Source organism: Crinia signifera, chromosome 2 (assembly GCF_055691185.1).
Source record: "Crinia signifera chromosome 2, ASM5569118v1, whole genome shotgun sequence".
Lineage (NCBI taxonomy): Eukaryota > Metazoa > Chordata > Amphibia > Anura > Myobatrachidae > Crinia > Crinia signifera.
Window position 1 is genome coordinate 314,908,645 of NC_139218.1, and position 13,817 is coordinate 314,922,461.

Sequence of the window (13,817 nt, forward strand, 5' to 3'; positions counted from 1 at the left end):
ATCATTAGTCAGGGAGTGGGGGATGGATAGAGTCTGGAGGCAGGGTTACTGTAAGTAGAGGAGAGGTAGATGTGTGGGCTGGTGTAAAAGAATGGATAGGAGTGTGAGTGCTGGGAGGAAAGGAGTGGTGAGGTGTTGTCTGTATAAGCGGACACACGCACATGTCCTCCTCACAGTACAGTATATTAGCAATCACATACAGCATTGGCACTGACCTCATGTATAATATACAGTATGCAGCCTACTAGTGATAAGAGGCACCCAGAGATGATGTGAGGGCACTACCTCAAGCCTGCACTCTCCTCAGGTGGAGAGTTTGAGGCGTGTTGCAGAAGGAGCCCAGAGCTGCAGTGAGGGTGGAGGCAGAGCAGGTCCTTTCTCATTCTACTCTGCCACTGTGTCCTCATGTGTCTGCAATAGGTCACACTCACAGGACTCTGTTGTGGTGGGGAGTGCAACACATCCGGCGACCATTTAGGCAGAAGAGCAAGAGCATAGTGCAGCCAGGGTCAGGAGCCTATTAGGATCAAGCCCAAACCCATGGAAGGCGGCGCTGGACTGATCATAGTTGCCCAGTGAAAGATGATCAAAAGTGTGCAGGAACTGAGGTGCATGTCCCCGCAGCTGTCATCATCCGGCACTGGCAGTGAAGTGTCACTGGCGCCGGTGTCTTGGGGAATCTGCCGCCACCTCAGACAGCGGAGAGCAGCCTCCAATGATGCTGCTGCAGATGCTCTGTGTCTGGCAGCTGCAGCATTAACTACTACGTAGTTACTACCCGTGCAGAAGGTCCCTGCACTCCCTGCAGACTCCGCCAGGCCAGCGCTGGCTCCCCAAAGCCTCTGCGGATCCATTGTTCTGTCACTGGTATGTATGGGGCTTTAGTGTTCAGAACGCCCAGTAAAGCTGCCGCCTCTAGGCATAGGCTGACGCCCTAGGCAATTGCCTAGCATGCCAAGGGCCGGCTCTGATTGGTAACATGGATCAGTCATACAACAAAGCTTACATTTCACTTGGAATGAGCTCCCAATAATAACCCCAAACATGCATGGAGTGAATGGACAATGAGGTTTCTTCATACAATTTTCTCATGTCTTTCAACTTTATTCATACTATCTAGCAGGCTGGCATGCTTAACCACTTAACTGGCTAATATTGTTCCAAAAATAATACCAAAATTGTCCAATTGTTTTTTTTATAATCTGTTCATTTACAAAAAAAATTCAATTTTGGGGACTTTTATTTAAAAAAAAAATACACTTAAAGGTTGGTGCAGAAAGGTGTGGGAATGGATTGGGATGGTGTGGCAGGGGAGGAAATGTACAGTTGTCAGAGCAGGGTCGGTGTAGCAACAGAAGGGGTGAGGTAGACAAAGCAGGGGAGGGTGCACACACACAAACAAATATATTTATATATTTGTTTTTCCGACTTTTGATTTAGTTAATGCCATCAGAAATTTACAAATTGTGCCACACACTGTCATGCCCATTACACATTGTGCCACACACTGCAATGCCCGTTACACATTGTTCCACATACCATAATGCCCATTACACATTTTACCATACATAGTGATTCCCTATACACATGCTACACAGTGATTCCCATTACATATTATACCACACACCAAAATGCCCATTAGATATTATACCACACACCATAATAGCTATTATACATATTATGCCACATAAGTGCCGCTTACCTACATGCTCATTGCTAGAGGTTACTTGTTCAATGCCAGGGGTTTCATGCTCTAATCCAGGAGCTACATGCTCTATGCCATGGGCTTCATGCATGATGCCATTGGGGATTACATGCTTGTTGCCACAGGGGATTACATGCTTGTTGCCATGGTTGAGTGAAATGCTCATTGCAATGGGGGAGTGAAATGCTCGTTGCCAAGGGTAAATTAAATGTTCATTGCCAAGGTTGGATTACATGCTCTTTTCTACAGGGAAGTTAAATACTTGTTGCCACGGTGGATTGAAATGCTTGTTGCAACTGGCGAGCCGCAAGCAGTGACAGCCAGGCATAGTGGGGTGTGCAGCCAGGCTGTATTCAGAGCAGGTCTGCTGCTATTTCAAATCTCGTGCTGGCTTGCAAGCTAATTGAAGTTTGTGGTCCGGCAGCCAATCAGGAGTCACCACTTCCACTCCTGATTGGCTGCCGGACCACCAGCTCTGATTAGTGAGCTGTCTTAGACGGGGGTGGAATGTGCCGGCCTCGGCCAATAGGAATATGGGACCCTTGGGCAACTGCCTACAAAACCCATGCAAAAAGACAGCACTGGCCAGGAATAATCAGGACACACTGTGGACAAACCCATGGTTGCAGTGGGGCAAATGTAACCATGTCAGGGAAAGTCAAACCGGGGTGGATGCAATTTGATGCAACTGACCAGGCCAGTGGATAATAGTTTCATGTTCTTCCAGCCCCCGCAGTTCATCATAATCAGTGTCCTGGAATACTTAAGAAATTGTGCTGCAATTAAGTAAAATAGATAACAATAGCATGACGATTCAGTAGCAAATCAGAAAACAAGGTGTTAGGATAAACAGATTTCATTATCCAAATTTCTATTTATAGCTCATTATGAAACATGTTTTTCTACAACTGTGGATGTAATGCTGGACTGGGACCAGAAATCGACCCTGGCATTTTGAGCCCACAGGCCCACCCATATTAGGTGGGACCTTTGCGCGGTGAAGACGTGCAGCAAAAAGTGGACGTGGTCTAATGGAAAGGAGGTGTGGCATCAAAAAAAAGGAGGCATTACACATTATGGTTAACTCCCAAGGTGCTAGATGTGGATTAAATTCACTTTCTTTCCAGGATATTGGACCCACAAAAAAGAAAGAGAGAAAAATAGTGCAACACTGTGGACATTCAGGATTTTTCTATTATAATGAGGGTAAAAGTGTATCCGTACCAAAATTTATGTCTACTGTGTGAGAGCAGACATAAGTGGTTCTTCAATTTATTGGTGTAGCACCCATAGCTGCTTTTAAGCGCATGGTATATTTGTCTAAATCTTGTTGCTTGTATTACACATTATGGAACATACCATAATGCCCATTACAGAATATGACACAATCTGAACCCCACAGGCTGATCCCCTGTATAATAACAGCACAATAAAGGTTGCTCAACAACAACAACAACAACAACAACCACAACCATCACCACCACCTATAATTAACGGATCCCCACAGGCCGCTCCGCCTTTATAATCACAGGACACCACAGGCTCCAGGCTACCCCTGTACAGTTTCTCTTACCTGTTCTCGACGCCGGACACCGAGGTGGGCTGCATGCACTAGCGGAGCGCACAGGCTGGAACGCACACCTACAGATGTAGCAGGGCTCATCCTTGGCCGCGCCCGCCAAATCCCTTTCACTGGCAAGTGCCGGCGATAGGGACTGGGACGCGTGTGCATCTCACGCGCACACGCGTACCAGTATCACGGTGGCCGGGCAGCGTCTCCCTGCCCGTCTCCGCTTCAGGGAGACGCTGCCCAGTCGTGGGGGGGGGGGGGGTTGGGTTGGTGACGGCGGGGGAGGTGGTGGGGACTGGCAGCATTCTCCGTTGCCACGGGCACGTGAGCAGTAGCTGCAAAGATGTGGCCGGCTACATCTGTACATCTGGCCCACAATTCCTTTCTCTCTATAGCGGCCTCCTGCACTAGAAATGTTCTCAGTGCAGGAGGCCGGCGGCCATGTTTTTGCAGACCAGTCGGAGACTGGCGCCCGCTCCCACAGAACAAATTTGGCCCATCGGCCCTTCTGGCATTTGCCAGAAACAGGTGAAGGAGAAGATGTGAGACTTTCTGAGCCTGATGTCTTCTATGAGACCACAGCTGCTGTACTGCAGAACAACTCTTGTCCATTGTGTGCACTGCAGAGCACTGCCATTCTTCTCTTACTGGAATTGTCACTGATCATCTTGATTTGGTCATACAGTACATTCATTTTACCTAAACCTCGACAAATGCTCTATATCATTTTGAAAACGGCGTCATCCATTCAGCGGGTCTCGAGATTCTCCCTTACACTATCAGACACCTAGGGTGTATTTACTAATAGCATTTACCATAGCAACCAATCAGATTCTGTCTATCATTTTCTAGGATGCAGCCGAGAAATGATCTGATTGGTTGCTATTTGCAACATCACCTCTTTTCATTTTTATAAGCTTAACACTCCCATTTTAATAAATTTCTCTTATCCTGCATTATCTTAGTCCCTATGAGCTGAGTTATTATTATGTTTTAATAATTTTGGATAAAAAGCAAGTATACAGAGTAGTAAAATGCTTTCCCTGCTTTACTACTATTAAACCTACTTAAGGCGATTATGCCCAGTGTGTATGGTGCCTGATGATGGGGAAAATTGCTGTGCTGAAAAATGCTCTGTGCATACACACTGAGCAGTTTTTCCCCACCCCAGCCATTTTTCCTGGGTGTGAACAGCTTTCCATAGCAGGACACTATGGAAAGCCGTCCACCCCGCCGCTGATATGTTGTAATACCAGCAGATAAGCAGCGGCCAGCGGCAATGATGTGGGAGCGCGCTGCAATGCTCAACGCCGATTGCTGCCCCTGACACACTGGACAAACGAGAAAACTGAGCGGCTTTCACATGAAAGTTGCCCAGTGTGTACAGGGCTTTAGTCACAACTGCAAGATAATACGTAATTTTTTGTATAATATTAAATACATTATTTATTCAGTTTTTGCTATGTTGCCGCACTCCAAAATATACTTTTCAACTTGTAAGTACTATCATTTAGAGTGTACAATTCTGCAAAGTTTTGAAAACACGTCTTCTTAATTAGTGAGCTAACTTTTATTTTCATGCTGTGAGCATATATTACCCACAATCACCCACTGTGTGCACCAGCATGTCTTTTCTGAGCCAGAATTATTCCTTTGATATGCCAGGGTGATCAAACTAACCATCTTGTCCATGCAACGCATGTCATAATCTTCAAGCGACTTATAAAATGTTGATTTAATTTACAGTCATTGCCTGTAGACATGGCTTAATGTTTCTTACTGTCCCATCAGTTGTATAGGGATGATTTCATTTTACTTCGCTGGTAGTTCACATATTATCATTATGAGTGAACGTAATGCCTGAATTAGATGTAGGAAAGAATCACGTTTCTGGGGCTGCATAAGACATCTGCATTCTGAAATCTGGTGAATAGCACACTTTCCCATCACAATACCTGGTAATATTCTGATAAAGGGAGAGTACTATGCAGGGGAAGGGGGGTATGGATCATAGGGTCGATAGGCAATAGGTTGAGAATAAATTGTCGAAACGAACAAGGTCAAAATTGGGTAGAAGGTAGACACAAAGAAATGTTTGTCGACCATGGTCACCATGACATTTTCACTTTGTTCACGTTGTTTCACTCACCATGCCTTACCGTTCCCAATCGTTGTCCATGTGGATGGCAAGGTATGAAAAAATTCAAAAAGTGAAAAAAAAAGTCATGAGAAACTCATGTCGACCTTTTCATATGTTGACCATTGCCACGACAACCTTTTGCTTGTGTCAACATTTTGTCAATGCAGCCGCTTGGGAGAGCAAGTGGCAGCAGGGGCTGTGTGGGCACCCACTCGACGCACTGACATGCTGCTGCCCACTTGCCGAGCACCGGAGGCGAGTCAGTCGCAGCGCGGGTGTGGCCATGGCAGAGATGACAAATCCCCCCCCTAATTCAATTGACTGTACACAGAGTCGGCTATTGGCTACTGTGTACAGTATGGGCGCAGATGGGCGTTCTAGGGTGGCCTGGGATGCGTTGGATCCAAGGGAAGCAGCAGTGTCTGCTGGTCTCTCTTCCTCTTACCTGCTTCAGCTTCTCCGTTATGCCTGGTGGGGCGCCACAAACCATTTGGCAGGGGGGGGCAAAATTTTTAGCTACGCCACTGGCTGCTATAAAGCCTAGTAGTGGTGTAGCTAGGTGCCACCGTGCCCAGAGCAAGGACATGTCCCCCCCCCCCACCCCAATTTGTAGTAGGCGGGGCTCTTGCGTGGTGAAAAGGGGGCGCGGTCTAACACACCGCACACCATAATGCCCAGATCGCATTTTAGTGAACTTTGTAATACCCATTACACATAAAGCCACATGCCATTATTACACATGATGCCCATTATATACTATATAACAAACCATAATGCCCACTACACATTTGACACATAAGTGACACTTACCTACATGCTCATTGCTCGATGCCAAGGGAACTGAAATTGCTTGTTGTCAAGGGGGACTAAAATTTCTCATTGCCAAGGGGGACTGCAGTCTGCACCCCCCACCCGCTCTCTGTTCTGCCTGGCTGAGCTGCCCTGTCCACCGCTATTTTCAATTAAGTCTCTCGCTAGACCGCTAGCCAATAGGCGCTCTCAGTCCAGCAGCCATCAATGCTGCTTCTGATTGACTGCTGGACCGCAAGCACCTATTGGCTAGTGGTCCAATGGGAAACTTAATTGAAAATAGCAGCAGACATGGCAGCTCAGCAAGTCAGAGCAGGGAGCGGGAATCGGCAGCACAGTTTGCGGTGCACAGCTCCGGCGCCCTTTGATCTCTCGGCACCCGGAGCTTGTGCTCCACCCTCCCTACGCGCCTGAAGCCTGGTCCAGATAGTTCACACCCACTTCATGTGAACTTATACTTCCCCTGCCACTATATATATATATATATATATATATATGTCTTTACCTTGTTACACTTATTTTTAACAGCTCTTTATCATTTTACTTTTTTGTAAACATCAGATTTGCTGATATTCTGGACTCTATAATAATACAATATATACGGTATATAAATAATAATGTAATGATTTCTATGTTGAGATCGGTTGTTGGACTGACCTTGCCTTTCCCTACCTTATGAATCATGCAAATAAACCCTTCAGATATATAATCACTCTGCAGGGGATGAGGTACGTTCCCCCACACAGCTCAATGCCTTGGATCTGAAATCCCTCTAGATGTTACAGTATATTAGTGGTATTAGTTGCAATGCTTTTACACACTGTGAAAAATATTTATTTTGCCACAGGCAGCAGAAATGTCACCTTTCGCTGCAGACTCGTCTTTGTTTTCATGTTCCAAATGAAAATAGATGGTTTTATATATATTAAATTCATAGGTCCAAATGCTGTGCTGCCCAAACAGATCAAGGTATAAGGCTATTTCACACACTCAAACTTTGTCCGACTGTTTACCTGAAAGCAGTGCCTTTCACATACTATTAAAGATGTATAAAATTAAGTAAAAAATAAAATATAAAAATATATATAATATATACCTACAGTACATCTATTTCTGCCATGCTTTTCACATTAATTCTGGGGGCGGGCTTTAATGTGGGCGGGGAGAGCTGTACCAGCACACCAAAAACTGGTGTGTGTGTGTGTGTGTGAAAGGCCCACATCTCTCTCTGCACACTGGCATTTTAGGATCGGGCAGCCACGGCCCGGTAGTAGTCCTTTCCAGTGGATAGATACAGCAGCCGAGCCATGGGCCATGTGAAATTACACATACAGTAAGCTGTCAATGCTGATTTACATGTCGGGCGTAGATTTTGCTCGTCCAGCGTTTTGCCGAACGGGGGAAACCGCAGTGTGTGAAATACTGTAGCCATTGGCTTAATCTCTCCACTGTGTCATCTGTGAGAGTAGTTACTGATTATTCCTCTGTATGATGGGAGCCTTCCCTTCCTCTGCATGACCGAATGGAAATGTTCATATCCGTGAAAAAAAATCTATTTTAACTGCACATGTAGTAGTGTAGGATTGCAAACTGCCATATACCAGATGCAATTTTCTACTTTCTGTAGGCTAATTGAGATTAAAGAGCACATACAGTAGTTCATTTTCCTATGACACCTTTGCATACTGTTGCTACTTTGTCAGTGTCATGCCTCCGTAACTCGACAGATGTGCCACCTGCTATTGGTTGCTCTTTGGTTTTATTTTAAAAATCAGTGAATGGCATGTCCTTCTTAGGGTACTTACCCTGGTAATATATTCATCAGCAGATTCCGGTTGCATTTACATAACTGTTCTAAATAATATTTTTTGCATGTGATAAAATGTGTTCTGGATCAAAGAATTCCTGCATTTGAAATATTCCTTGGTGTCTGCCTCAGGCAGACTAGCACATAAGTCATAGGTATATAGGGCATATCAGAATCATGCTGTTCTTGTAACGGTCAGGCATACAGTAAATTCCCATATACACACTGGGCGACTTTGAGCTGAAAGTCGCTCAAAACAGAAGGGATTCCGGCATTTGTATTTTGACCGATGGAATTCTGACCGCCGGGTTTAATCATCTATGTAACTGGTTGTTTTTCACTTGCTGTAAATAAAAACAAAATCTATATATGTTGGTTATAGGCTAGATTAGATTGCTTTGTCAATTATTTGTCAAGTATTATACCACTCCCATTAAGGCGTGTGACTGCACCGATATGCAGCTCAGTAGAGGCCCACAAGTGGTATGATTCCCATTTTACTTTACATTAAGTAGGATTGGAGAGAAGCAAGCAGATGTCCCGGAGACTACAGGTGTTACCTTCATCATGCTTCATCTTCTATAGTTTCTGACAGTCGTAACTTCTGAAGATTCAAAATAACATTAACACACCGGGACACAGCCATGTCCAAAGTCACATAATAAAATTGGGAATGAAAACGAAATAAACTTCCCATTTTATACAATTTGCTGAGCTACTGAATAGTAGAACCATCATATATATTCTTTCTAGAAGGTGATTTTTCGTGACGCGCTCTTTTTATCCCTTTATAGTTAACCAAAATCTATAAATGAGGTACCACTTAAAAGATTAGGTTCTCCCCTTCTGAGGAATTTATTGTATTGTTTACCTGTGTTTGGGTGCCACATACTTTCCCACTGGAATTATGCATGTCCCCATGCATTGCATAACATGTGGAAATGATAGAACCATAATATTTAAAAACCGTGGTACTTGTGTATTATCACAGCGCAAATCGGCCACAAATAGCATGCAAAAATCAGATTCGATTTAGTGGCCAATTTGCATGCTATTCCATCCTTGCACACCCCCACTATCCAAGTCAGCCCGAAGTGTGGCGAGCAGACGCGTTACGCGTCCTCCCGACCTGTTCAGACCCCCACTATTCATGTCGGCATGGAGTTGATTTTATAAAGCGCTGCGAGCCACTGAGCCCTGCCAGGGGACACCGAAAAAACATCCTGGAGAAACTCCATGAGCCTAGTGACTTTAAATCTAGATGTGTGAACCTTCTGATGTTCACACCACCTGATAGAAATCTTAAAGACCCTATGATAATTGGCTGCCGACACAGGTTTACGAGCCCTGAACATGGTTCTGATAACTGCATCCGAGAAACCCTTGTTCTTTAACAAGGAGGTCTCAAAAACCAGGCCGCCAAATTGAGACAAGCTAGGTCCTGATGTAAGAAGGGTCCTTGCTTGAGTACGTCTGGTCGAAGATTTGCAGTTCTTATCGCTGCTCGCCACAATGAAGCGTACTCCAACACAAACTCATGGAACCTGTAGAATTTGGTAAAGGTGTGAACAGAGGACCAGGTGGCAGCCCTGCACAAATGCTCTGCCGTAGCTCCATGACACAAAGCCCAAGAGGAAGCAACAGACCTGGTGGTATGGGCATTAATCCTGGGAACCAGCCTGCCAGCTTTAGTGTAAGCAAAGGCAATTACAACCCAAAACCATCTAGCAATGGTCTGCATAGAAGCTGGCCACCCTCTTTTATGTATGTCATACAGTACCAATAACAAATCGGTCTTACGATAATCCTTCTCTCTGTCCACATAAATGCGCAGCGTGCGAACCACACCCAATTTCTTCAGTTTGTCCCTATTTCTTGCCTCCTCTGGAGGGCAAAACACCGGGAGGACAATCTCCTGGTTCAAATGAAAACTTGACACTACCTTTGGTAGAAATGTAGGTACCGTTCGCAGAACAGTCTTATCGTGAAATACCAGAAAAGGAGACTTACAAGACAAGGCCCCCAACTTTGACATTCGCCTCACCGAAGCGGTCGCCAATAGAAAAGTCAGTTTCCGAGACAAAAACTTATGATCAGCCGATCTTAAAGGCTCAAATGGGGGTTTCTGCAGAACCGACAACACCAGAGATCGATCCCAAGGCACCACCGGATGTCTATATGGAGGTTTGATCCTCATAACTCCCTGCACGAAAGTTTGCACTTCCAGTATCAGAGCCACTCTTTTTTGAAAGAATATAGACAGGGCAGATAGCTGTACTTTTAAAGACTGCAGACTCAACCCCACCGAAATACCATCCTGAGAAACTCCAGGAGCCTAGTGACTTTAAATCTAGATGTGTGAATCTTCTGATGTTCACTCACCTGATAGAAGTCTTAAAGACCCTATGATAATTGGCTGCCGACACAGGTTTACGAGCCCTGAGCATGGTTCTGATAACTGCATCCGAGAAACCCTTGTTCTTTAACAAGGAGGTCTCAAAAACCAGGCCGCCAAATTGAGACAAGCTAGGTCCTGATGTAAGAAGGGTCCTTGCTTGAGTACGTCTGGTCGAAGAGGGAGACACCACAATACTGTCGACAAGCTCAGTATGTCTGAATACCAAGACCTCCTGGGCCAATCCAGAGCAATCAGGATGATCCTCGGCCCCCAGTGTCCTCTCTCTTGAGCAATCATGTGAAATGGAGGGAAGACATATGCGAGGCTGAAACACCATGGAACAGTCATGGCATCCACTGCCCACTCTTTCAGATCCCTAGTTCGAAAACAGAACTTGGGAACCTGACAGTTGTGTCTGAAATGCCATCAAGTCCACTTCTGGGAGCTTTCAAACGGATACAATGTCTTATGTAACGCCCATTCCCCCTCCTGCGGTTCCTCTCTGCTGAGGAAGTCCGCTTCCACATTCTGGATAACCGGAATGAACACAGCCGCCAGAGCTGGGATATTTAATTCTGCCTAGTGAAATATCTGAGAGACTTTTTGCATTGCCATCCTGCAGCGATTGCCTCCCTGATGGTTTAAGTATACTACCGCAGTGGCATTGTCCGACTGTATACGAATGGGAGACCCCTTCAGGAACACCTCCGCCTGTAGAAGAGTCCTCCAAACTGCCCATACTTCCAGTATATTGATCGGCAGTTTTGATTCCGTGCTGGACCAAAGACCCTGTAACCTGAGATGCAGGGCCACTGCTCCCCAGCCCCGGAGACTGGCGTTGGTCATGACAACCAACCAACCCCACGAGCAAAGTGAGCGACCCAATTGAAGTTATTCCCGATCCGTCCACCACATCAACGAGTCCCTCGTCTCTTGAGACGAGAAGAGAGTTTCCTGTTTCATGATTCCCTGACCAACTGGAAAGGATGTTCTATTGAAAAGGCCCCGAGTGATAACTTGCATACTGCAGGGTCTCGAAGGTTGCCACCATCTTGCCCAGTAGTTTCAAACACTGCCATATCGAAGGATTTGGTAACTGGAGAACGGCACCAACCAACGCATGTCCATGGCCTTCGATTCCGGATGGAAAACACGATATAAATGTGTATCCAGAATCACACCAAAAACTGTAGTCTCTGGGTGGGAGTCAGATGAGACTTCGGGAGATTTAACATCCACCCATGGTCTTGAGCAGGGCTGGGCAACACCGGCCCTCCAGATGTTAATGAACTACACATCCCAGGATGTTTTGCACTAATTTTGCTATGTGGCCATGCTGAAACTGATGCAAGGTATGCTGGGATGTGTAGTTCATCAACATCTGGAGGGCCGGTGTTGCCCAGCCCTGGTCTTGAGGAACTGTGTTGCAACGGTCAGGTGTTCCTTTATCTTCTCCGCCGAGTCCACCTTGAACAACAGATCGTCCAAGTACAGTATAATTATAATCCCTTTTAATCTGGGAGCCGCTGCCATGACAGCCATCACTTTCGTGAACACTCTCTGTGCTGTGGCCAGCCCGAAGGGTAGAGCCTGAAACTGCACACAGAGTGATCACAGGACGCACTTCTGTCAATCTCTGCTGCGCTGACAGTGTAAAGTAACTTCCTCTGGAAGTTACACACTGTAGCCTGCAAGTGAATATTAATAAAAAAAAAAAAAACCTTACCTATTTTAAAAACAACTGCATCCCGCAGCCAGTCAGCATAGTACCCACTCCAGTGGGCACTTAAAACGAACTGAGGAATACTGGGATGCAGAAGGGAGGAGCCTGCCTCTCAAAGAAGTTAGCATAGGTGCCTTGCTCCTGCGAACCCTCGTACATCCCATGGTTAGCTGTATCATCAGGATGGACAGATAAATATTAAAAATAATTCAAAATAATATTTTACCACTCTTCTTACCACTCTAGAAGCTATTCACTTTCTTTATTAATGAAGTTGCTTACTTCTGAATCATTAGGAATACAATGGTTTAAGTTGTACTGTAAGATAATGTGGGTCCGTTTCATCAGCTGAATATCTGTCTGGCCCGCTTATCAGGAAGTGGAGGATGGCAACTTTCTTTATTCTGCCTCTGGAGAGAGTGTTGCTGAAGAAAACATGTGTGGGATCTACTGTGGAGAACCTAGCTCTCCCACGCTAGAGATACAGTATGGCAGATAGGAATTCCCAACAAAGGGAAAGGTTGTATGGTCACATTACATCAGGAGCAGTTATAGCATGCTAGAGTGAAACCCTATTATAGAAAGGAACCTATAATTTCTAATGTTCTTTTTGATACTATGGAGGAAACATGCATCCACAGTGTCCAATTCTATATTCAGTATATGTGAATCAGTACATTGTAGAACTGGGGCATGAAGGCCCACTGGGGAATGCACTAACAGTGGTCCTTGCTTAAGGAGCATGGCCAGTTACCATAGAGGCTTGTCCAACCACTGACTGTCCTACAAAATGGCACCGTGTGACCTATACAAGTCAATATTGCTTTAGGACTTATATACCCTATCCGAAGGGTCCAGTCAGTCACTCACAGGTACCTTATCACTCTATCATATTACCATAATATAAACCTACTAAACTTGTGCGGTATAACCCTCAAAGGCCTTTCAATTATCCCCCCATACCTCCTCCGTTTTCTTTGTACCAACCACTAAGAGGAAAGAGGTGTGTTGGAGATGCCTAATTTCATTGGCAAGAGGGTGAATCTTGAGGTCTTCTCAACAGAAACAAACCAGTGTACACTGTAGGCCAATCTGACTCTGTATCAAGAGCAAGCTAGTTAAAATGTTTTTACGAGTATCCCTTTTCCACCAAAAACGTGGGTCGACCTTGGGTAAATGAACACCGCTTCAAACCATAATCACAGCAGATTGAAAACCCATTCCCAACGCAAGTTGTACCTAGGTTATGCATCTACAAGCGTTGGTTAGCCGGCTCTTAATAAGCTTTCAGGATGACCCGGGTCTCCCGTTTACATTGCAGGCTATCCAATGTTCTTCAGAAGCAGCAGCAAATCACAAAAGCTTGCAGGAGGCACTTTATTTACATGTTTTTGACTGTCTTTTAGTACCCAGTTAGTTTGATCGTGGTTTTCAATTGTAAAGCGCAACAGAATTTGCTATGCTATATAAGAAACTGTTAATAACTTTATTTTTCTATAGCAACTGCATCCTTCTCCATATCAGAATCATAGTTTGGAAGGCCATTACAAACACAGAAAGCACCTCCTAAACTACTACCCCACTTTTTCTCTTATGAAAAGGTTCTGCATAGGAGGAAAAATGCGGAACTCATTCCTATTAAAAATATCAACTGACATACAATC